The sequence below is a fragment of the Lupinus angustifolius genome, chromosome LG16, assembly GCF_001865875.1.
Source record: "Lupinus angustifolius cultivar Tanjil chromosome LG16, LupAngTanjil_v1.0, whole genome shotgun sequence".
Lineage (NCBI taxonomy): Eukaryota > Viridiplantae > Streptophyta > Magnoliopsida > Fabales > Fabaceae > Lupinus > Lupinus angustifolius.
In genome coordinates this window covers 6,993,425-7,003,965 of record NC_032024.1, presented here as the reverse complement: position 1 = coordinate 7,003,965, position 10,541 = coordinate 6,993,425, and the positions used below count along the sequence as shown (strand labels likewise).

The window sequence follows — 10,541 nt, the reverse complement described above, 5'->3', positions numbered from 1 at the left end:
TGTTAGTTATATATATTTCGGTTCCTCCATGGTTGAAGCTTGCCTTCTTCAACCTCTGTTTTGGTTTTCTAGATTAAGGGTAGTTTAGGAATTTTGGTTTATTGTAATGGCTTTTTGGTTTTTCCTTCTTTCTATTTTTATCCTTTCAGGTTAGGTAATTCAATTATTTCTATTAGGTTAATTTTCCCTCTTTTATTGTATATATAGTTGGTTCTTCTTCATCAATAAAGGCAATCAAAAAGTATTATTTTTCTCTTGTCTTTGGCTTGACTTTCTTGTTCTTCTTCGATCGATGTTGTACTAAGAAATAGCCATCCTAGAAATCACTAAATAAAAAGAATTAGCCGACCTAGATTTAAAAAATGGAAAAGGACACGCTTTCACGTGACTCATTTGAAGTATTAGATTTTGTCTTCTTGTTTATTGTACAACTTGTGCATTCTACCTCTTCCTTTATCATGTTGCAGGTGTTCAAATGAAAATCTAGTTGCAAGACTTCCATAAAATAAAGTAAAGGAAAAACTATTAAATTGACCCTATGTTCTTTCATTTCATTTTCATCCTACAAACATTCTTTCTTCATAAATTTCAAATTTCTCAATTAAAATTCACGATTTTATATCATTAGTCTATAATGAAAAAAATCTGTAAAACTATTCTATTAAATTTCTAAAATTGTATCATTAAAAGATGATTTATGAGGTTTAAAAGTAATGAAACATATAATTTATATGATCTATTTGAAAAAAATAACTTGGTATTAGGGATGACAAAAATATTCAACCTGTAAGTACTCATAAAAACACTTATAATGGATACTCACAATAATAAATTATCAATGAGAACGAATTTAATATATTACACAGTGAGTTCTCATGTATTTATAAATTTATTTTTTAATTAAATATTTTATATATTTTATATTTAAAACTTATTTATTATTATTTCATAATAATTTTTAGTGATCAGACTATAATCATATACATATTTTTTTAATATTTTATATGTTGATTGTCACGAATATAAAATTAAAAATGAAAACATATTGGTTACTTGCGAATACTCGCTATCTATAAAGATAGCTACAAATAGTACAAGTATAGGTAGGGGATCCTATTTTCATCCGAACTTGATAGTCCAAGTTGAAAAGAAAAAATAACTTAAATGACTAATTTGAAACAAAAAAAAGTTATGGATCCTGAAATAACCAAAAATAATGCAATGAAGTTAAATTATGTTTACAAATTATTTTGGTTTTAAAAATATTTTAATGATTTGAAGAAATTTTAAGGCTATCTAAAAATTTGGACAAGTGATTAGTCTATTTTGATAGAGAAGAAAATGGAGGATTAATTCATCTTTGAATAAAACAAATTTTAAAGATATCTTAACAGAACATATATGATATCTACAAATATATCTCCTTATGTTGAAATAATTTTTAATAAATAACTTAAAAAAATAAAAGAGTTAAGGTAAGAGAGATATAAAACAAAAAGTTCTATAAAATCTTTTTATAAAAAGAATTATGGATCCTGAAACAATATTGAATTTGAATCTCGTTGCTAATGTGAAAAATTCTTTGGCGGATATATGCAAATACATCCATAAGTGTTTATAAAATCTTGACACCTCCCATAATGATATATTGAATTATATATTATTTATACTTGTCACCACAATATACTAGGTTTTATTTAACTAAATTGTATTTATCACATTTTTTATTTAAAATATTACAATTATTTTTCATGCAGGGGTGGTTAATGTAACAAAAATATAAAAATTAGAGGTTATATAGGTATAAAAAAGTAAAAAATAATTTATATAATTTTACTAAAACTTATAGGGTATTAATGTAATTAAGTAAAAATTTGATTGACCCAACTTACTTAAACTTTTAGGCATAAACAATGACCCCATGATTGCAAATCATATCACTGGTTAAAAATGCCCAACCATAAGGAAGATAGGCTTTCTCTAAACTCTCCGTGGGAAAATTGCAAGAGGAAAATTTCATATTATCTATATCTATACTATATATAAAGCTAAAACTTAAAATAACTTCATTTTATGTTTTACCTTTAATATTATTTAATTTTTACAAAAAAAACATATAATCCTAAGCAACCACCACAAACACATTAATTATTCACATATCTCACCTTAAATTAAACATTATCATAAACATACAAAAAATATAATATAAAGTACACCAAACACAACAAATACATTCTAATTATAAAAAATGAAATATATAAAAATTGAATATAATATCATGTACGCACTAGTAATATAATAATCACTATCTTACCTTAATTTCACAATTAAAATCGAGATAAAATAATGAAATATAAAGTGCATCCAATAAAAATTACAATATAAAGTATATTCAATTTAAAAAATATTCTAATTTACTAAAATAAAAATATAAAACTTAAATATTGATACCAAAAAGTAAAAAGGTAAGTCCAGAGACACTTCACTCCTTTCGCCACGTTAGTCTCTTAATAAATGAATAATAAAATCTCTAAAACAAAATCAACTCTCCAAATTTAATATATTATTAAATATTCTATAGTCTAGATATTATTTATACTATTAATAAAGGGAAAACACAAAATAACCACTCGTCATGGTGTAATTTGCGTTTTCCTATTTTTCCCTCAATATTTTTTATTTCTACCAAAAAACTATATAATATTATTTTCTTATTTTATCCTTATTATCTTATTATTTTAAAAGTGTATTTAAAAAATTGAATATTAGACCAATTGAATAAATTCAACCGTAAATTTAGCACAAAAAATTATATTTGAATTTATAAAATGCAAACTATACATTACAAACGATAGGAAAGTGGTTGACAGGGACGACAGTGCATGTCAACACGCTAGTAGTAATAATAATAATAATGCATCATAACATACATAAGTCAATGAATTTGTCTTTGTACTTTTTTTATCTCACTTGTTGCTTTAATTTCTTGTTTTTCTTTCTAGTTAAATCACTTTCAAATTTATTAATAAAAATATTTTATAACGAGAGATGAAAAAATATAAATAAAACGTAATTCTATATTCATAATTCATGACAAAACATTTCATAATTTGTTGTGGTTACTGTGAACGATCAAAATATTGCACACATATGAGCATTTAGTACTTTAAATAAAGTAACATACTTTCAATATATGAGCGTACAGACATTTTAAAACGATTAAATTATTTGCTATTGAAAAATTGAGAACAATAACTTTTTTCGCTTACAATATAATATTAAAAAATGAATAAGAATTCAAAACATGTGGTAATATATATTTTATTAGAACTTGACAAGGCAAGTCAAAACAAATAATTTTTAAAATAATATTTATATTTTAAGCGAATAAATTAAATTTTAATTCTGTTGATTTGATTCATATTTACTCACCCTATCTTATATCCCTAAGAATATTTATATATTAATTATAATATCAATGAAAATAATATTTATTATTTTCATATTTATTATGATATCAATAAAAATAATCTCTATTAATATGGTCTATTAAATACAAGTTTCATACCAAATACAACGTATATTTAAATGTTGGAATCAATCAATTATTATCTTATTGTAATATTGCACATCGATGGTTATGTGGCTATTAATTCAAACGTTTTGGGGTCTCTAAGCTTACTCACACATTCAGAAAATTAACATCATCTAAAGGTGAGAGCGAGAGCTTAGAAGAACCTCGAAATCACTCTCCGGAGTCGGAGTCCGAAGCTTGCTAGAAAAGCAACAACGGCGGAAGATAACTTGATTTTTTTTTGCTTCCGCTTTTCATGTTCGTATGATTTAGAACTCTTTTAGATCATGTCTAGTTCTAACATTTGGTATCAGAGCATCTAAAAATTACCTCTGCCTTGTTTATAAATTTTATCATTTGATTCACATTGTTTATAAATTTATTTTTGGTTCTTTATTGGAGGACAACATTTTTTCCCACGTGTTACACCAAAAGCGCAATATTTATGAATGGATGAAATATCGGGTCTCAACTGAGCTTTTTGACCCATCTAGAGGTTGAAGATGACCAAAAACAACATTTTCTTGTTAGCTGTCGTATTTTTCTCCCGATAGTTTTGGGTTTTTAAGTCTTTTTAATATCCAATTTAAGCCATATTAGTTTATGAATATTTTTAATTGTTTTGTTATGTGCTGGATGGTTGATAATGATTTCTTTGGCTTATGTATATCATTATTATTTTAGTTTTGCATATATTGCATGAATTTTTTTTCATGTGTTAGCCACGATATGATGCTATTTTTTTTGTTAAAGAGTAGCCAAAATATCTTTAATTATTAAAAAATTATTGTGTTGATCACATAAAATATTATTGTGATTGATAATACATGGTCTAATAAAATTCACCCCGCATGATATTTTATTGATTTTTTGTATATTTAATTAGAATAAAATATCAAATTATATTTCCTAATTAACCCACTTGTATTAAGAAAGGGTATAAATTATATTCTCTAGGCTCTAGTCACTAAAATTATAACATATGAATCATTTTTTTAGTTTTTAGAAATCTTTTTATAGAAAGTGATTAAATAAGACACATGTCATGATTTTAATGTCAGAATTAGAATGGAGCAACTTATCTTCTATTATGAATAAATACTTTATTATCTTATTATTCATATAGATAATAATATAATATTGATATGGATATTCTTTATATTTACTAGTGTGTACAGGCACTCCGTGTTTGTCGGCGAATATTGTGTGATACTACATATTCAATTTTTATATATTTCATTTTTTTGAATTAAAATGTATTTGTTGTGTTCGATGTACTTTATATTATATTTTTTGTTTATGATAATGTTTAATTTAATGTGAGATATGTGGTTAATTTATGTATTGGTGGTAGTTGCTTAGGATTATATAGTTTTTTTGTAAAAATTAAATAATATTAAGGGCAATATAGGAAATAAAAATTACACCATGAATGAAGTTATTTCAAGTTTTGGTTTTATATATAGTATAGATATATAGATATATGACTATAATATGTAAGATTATAAACTAAAAAAACTAATTCAATATTTAAAACAATGATACTGAGATGAGACTCGAACATGTGGTCTGACTACCAATTGAGCTTGCAAAAGGCTTTATTTTTATTCTAATCGAATGAGGGATTTGATCACTTTGAATTGTGAAATTTTTTACTCAAATGTTTTAAATATGGTTAAGGCAAAATAACTTGGCAAAAACCAATTCCACATTTTAAAGCAACTATATGAAGATGAGGACTTACAAGATTAGAGCGGGTAGTTCCACCGGTCCAACCAACAATTGGGATTACAAATGGTTCTGGTTCATACTCTTAATCAGATGAAGAATTGAACTGCTTTGAATTGTAAAAATTATGATATAATTATGTTGAATAGAGTTAATCCAAAATACAACATGAAACAAACCAAATAGTATACTTAAGATTAAAAGAAATAGAGAGATACTACTTCGGGTTGAAAAATAGAGATACATTAATCCAATTACATAATCATAAATTATGTATAATTGCATTTATATATAACTACATATTTATATAATTATTAGTTATATTTTACATTATCAAATTGATACTTTAACTGATTAAGTTACATGACATTTTTCAGTTTGATATTTGATTTGAATTTCATAACATTGTTCTAAAGATATTTTATTTTTCATTTTATAATTTTATAATTTTTTATAAATTAAAATTGTTCTCTAAAGTCTAAACAAACAAAAATAATATATACCAAACTAAAATTGACTTTTATCAATTATGATTTTCATGTCGGCCTCGTGTATACTCACCCACCCTTTATCCTTCTCTCCAAGTGGGCACAAAAAATGGCAGTGTATGTTTATTTATATTTTGTGATCCAAAATACTTAACACAATTCCTTTGCGTGTGACCTATTAAGGATTAACATTTCCGTTAGTGCATAAAAAATATATTTTCAAATTTTCTTCCAACGATTACCTTTTAAGAAATCTTACTATAAATTACATTTTAATTATTTACTGGATACAGAAATCCAAAATCATTTTGAATCCATAAATTTCGAAACCATGGCAATTAAAATTTTGTTAAACCTTTTAAATTATCTCTAATATTTTAATTTCATACATTCTTTTATGATATACTGACATTTCTCATTAAAGATAAACATATTATAAGTTTAAATCTTTACTATGTATATTATTCATAAAAGTCAAATTAAAATTAATTTTGTAAACTTTTGATTTCTACCCATTTTAAAATGTGAATTAGTATATTAGAACATGATAATCTTTTTGGTATAACCAAATATGTCTCTTCATCCTACGAATAAGGAACTAATCTTTTTTGGAGTATGTGGTTATCATTTTCAATAAGTGTGGTTCAAATGAATCGAACCTTAAACCTTTTGGTCTTTCTGAGAATTCAGTGGAGTCTTACACCACTGAACCAATGTTAACTTTAAATATTAAGTATGTCAATTATTCATAAGTAAATTACAATTATTAAATTTGCAATGTTTTCATTTCTCACTTGATTTTTACCAATTTGAAAACGTAAACTAGTAAATTAGCGCATGTTAATCTTGAAAACTCATTTTATGGTAATATACAAACTCTGAAGTTATTGACACTTATCAAAAATCAAAATTGGATATAAAAGATTTTACTTCTATAAAAAAAAATGAAATGATTTAAATAGTAAATAATTTGTGAGAAGGGGAGGGTATTAGAGGAGCGTGAGTGAAGTTCCTAAAGACTATGTATAAGGTGGAAGTTTGTTGATCTGACATGGAATTTGAAGATGTAGCAACTTGAGTTGTAATTCAACTAATTGCGCCAAAAATTGGTAAGAGCATCTTAAATTCTTATTTCTTTAGAAATAAGTATATTATTCTTTATACAAGATTACTTTTATCCGAAAATATGAACACCACAAAGAAAAAAGAAACAAAGATGAGAGATAAATTGTTTAGTGTATGTTTTGTAACACAAGTTAGAACCAAATTAATATTCTTAATTTACTAGGATTTTTAATAAATTATAAAATAATGTGAGATTTAAATAAGAATTAGATTAATATTCTACTCTAAGTTTTGCTCCAACTTAACTAATATTTAGCAACACGGACTTATAGATTTTGAGGTATTTCCAAATTTTTGAGCCAGTCAATGAGTTACTAAAGTCGTTTGATAAAAAAATTAAAGGAAACTTGTAACTTTTGAAGAAGAGGTTTGTAATATTTCACATGTATTTTTCAGAAATTTATTTGAAGTGACATTGAGAGCATTCAAAATTCAAAGAATCGTTCAATAATTCATCTATCAATTTACCCTTCAAAATATTTGAAAAATATTAATTACTACTAACTAAAAACTTATTATTCTTTTTTAGTCATTTTTCAAATTTCAGTTAATTCCAAAACTAGTTTTATTGAACAAGTTTAGTTTAATGAATTATTTACACAACTACGATCGAGATACTTTCATATCTACAAACTCACACAACTACAAGCTCAAATTTCGGTATAACTATAGAACGAATGCATTTGAAGATATTATTATAGAGAAAAAAATATATGCATTGATAGTGTATGAGTTTTATACATTGTTATTGCATCATCCATTATTGATATTTAATTATTGTTGAATTTTAAAAAAATGTAAGTCAAATGAATAATAAATAATATGGTGTATGTGGATAAATTTTTACACTATCAATATATAGATTTCACACTTATTATTATATTATATTTTATTCATAGAGTCTATTACCCTATTATTTGGATATATATAAATAAAGAAAAGTTCTAGTAATATAAATGAGGTATGCTAACCTGAGTAAAATGTCTTTTAGTTAGGTATATGATGTTAGTATTGTGTATCAAAAAATTTGTACAAAAATACCCCTAATATTTTGTTGGAATAAATTTTAATAATATAGGTACATATGTGAATTACCTCTCAAAATAAAAAATACTTTTCTCTCTTATGTCGTAGTACCTCAACTCCTTTCACATTCCTCTCATTTGATGATTTCCACCAAACCATTCTAAATATTACAGTTTAATGGCTCTGAATTTTGGTAATGTTGAAAGATGAAGATATGTAAGATTTCACAAGTGCATTATATTGTTTTGGTATCAATAAGTCAAAGACTGAGGTGTACTAGATTAATAGAATAAACTGATATAGTTTACAAAGGGAATAGAACCAATAATGTGCCAAATCAAATGATTTCATATCAAATCTTTACTATTTTGATATTGAACTATACTGTCTGTATAGAAAAGTGACATTATGTTGTTATTTTATTGAAGCTTTTCCAAGAAAAAACTCCCATATATCGGGAGCTTTGAATATATTTCACCACCACTTCTTTAACCCAGTTGGTCATACTTTTTGATTGGTTTAGACCCTTATTTTCAGGTAGATGCACAAACACTTGATAAAAAAAAAAATCAGATATGAACAATGACCACAAACGCTTGATTATGTCATGTGGTTGGGTTGAGTGGAAATAAATTTTAGGTTTTGATGGTGAAATTCAAATGAGAAATGTAAAAGGGATTGGGTGTGAGGTGAGAGAGAGAATTATTTTTTAGTATGAGAAATAATTTATATATGTACCCTTATTATTAAAACATATTCTAACAAAATATCAGGAGTATTTTTGTCTAAATCTTTTGATACACAGTATTAATATGCACCTAATTAAAATTTTTTTTTTACTCAGGTTAGCAAACCCAATATAAATGTTCTATTATTTAAACTAGTGAATATTCTAATTTTTTATATTTGAAGTATTTCTATGTATAAATATTCTACTATTTTGTTATGTAATATTTTATTTAATAAACAAAATTTATATACGAACAGTTTTTGTATTATTCTTAAAGTATTCTATTATCCATAATTATCATTGATAATTTGGGTTATGCCTACAAGGCCCACCTGCCCGCCCGCCCGCCTGTATATTCTGGGTAGACAAGACATGAAAAATGTGTCCATTCGACCTAACATGCTTATCCAACATGTTATTTTCGCCTACGAACATTTCAAACGCGAGTACAATGTAACAATTTTTCAAAATATAATATCTTACTAATTAACTACATGTTTAGTTTATGCAAAACAAAGTGTTATGTTTTGTTTTCTGAATCCTACTATCACACTGTGCATCTATGTGATTTCAAGTATGATAATATGAATATTATAACTGTGTAAGGTACATAGAGATCTTAGGGTGAGATATTGTAATTACAACTCATAATATTTAGTGGAAAATCTCTTGTGCTGCAAGAGTGTTGGACGTAGCATTCGGTGGACAAGAAGGTGAACTAGTATAAAACATATGTGCACTCTCTTCTCCCTTACCTCTTTGATTTATTCTTGTTTATTTTCTGCAATATTATCCGCTACACTTTAACTCTTCATTTTGAAGAAAAAGTGGTCATAATTTCTAGTCAACTAATTCACCCCCCTCTTAGTTGCAGTCTCAGTCTTACAATTGGCACCAGAGCTATTTTTGAGTAAGATATTCTCAAACTTGATCCTATATCAAAGATGGCTGCAAAATCATTCCTAGGAGAAGGTTCTAACATAAACCGCCCTCCAAGTTTTGTTGGAGAATGTTATGACTTCTGGAAAATTAGAATGAGAATATTCATATAATCCCAAGACTTGGATATATGGAATACAATTGAAGAAGGACCCTATGAACCCTTCACAGTTATAAATAGTGTAAAGGAAATAAAGCCTAAATCTTCATAGAATGATGAAGACAAAAAGAAGGTGCAATATGACATAAAGGCAAAGAACATCCTCACTTCTACTCTTGGAATTGATGAGTTATTTAGAGTATCTATCTGTAAATCCGCCAAGGAAATGTGGGAGACTCTAGAGACCACACATGAAGGAACGAAGGAAGTAAAAAGGTCAAGGCTAAACACTCTCTCTCAAGAATATGAAATGTTTCGAATGAAACATGGAGATAAGATATTGGATCTTTAAAAGAGATTCACCCATCTTACAAATCACCTTCTTGCTCTTGGTAAGATATTATCTAACAGTGACTTGAACTTGAAAGTTCTAAGATCACTTACCAGAACATGGCAACCAAAGGTAACAACCATTTCTCAAAAGAAAAGTTTATCGAAAATGTTTTTGGCTGCGTTATTTGGAAAATTGCAGGAACACGAGTTAGAACTCAACCAAATGGATCAACATGAAGAACAGGAGAAGAAAGGAAGAATATTTCTCTAAGAGCAAAAGTTGACAAATATGAGTCATTAGAGGATGAATCCGATAAAGAAGAGATAGAAGACATGAGTCTTCTTGTGAAGAAATTCAGTAAATTCCTCAAAAGGAATAAAGGTGGTAGAATTGAACAAATAAGAAAGTTCACCAAGAACAACGATGCCTCTACTTCAAATCAGACTTTTACATGCTTCGAATGTGACAAGGCTGGTCACATGAAGATGGATTGTCCA

At 26.3% G+C, this 10,541-nt stretch overlaps 1 protein-coding gene across 1 annotated transcript in view; it reads right to left on the bottom strand.

Annotated features, from left to right (window-relative positions):
* The window catches only part of LOC109330188 (probable polyamine oxidase 4), a 25,227-nt gene extending 15,212 nt beyond the window's left edge, over positions 1–10,015 (bottom strand). Inside the window, exon 1 of the mRNA XM_019564258.1 lies at positions 10,002–10,015. The gene's annotated coding sequence lies outside the window, so the exon portion shown is untranslated. The remainder of the gene's footprint in view (positions 1–10,001) is intronic.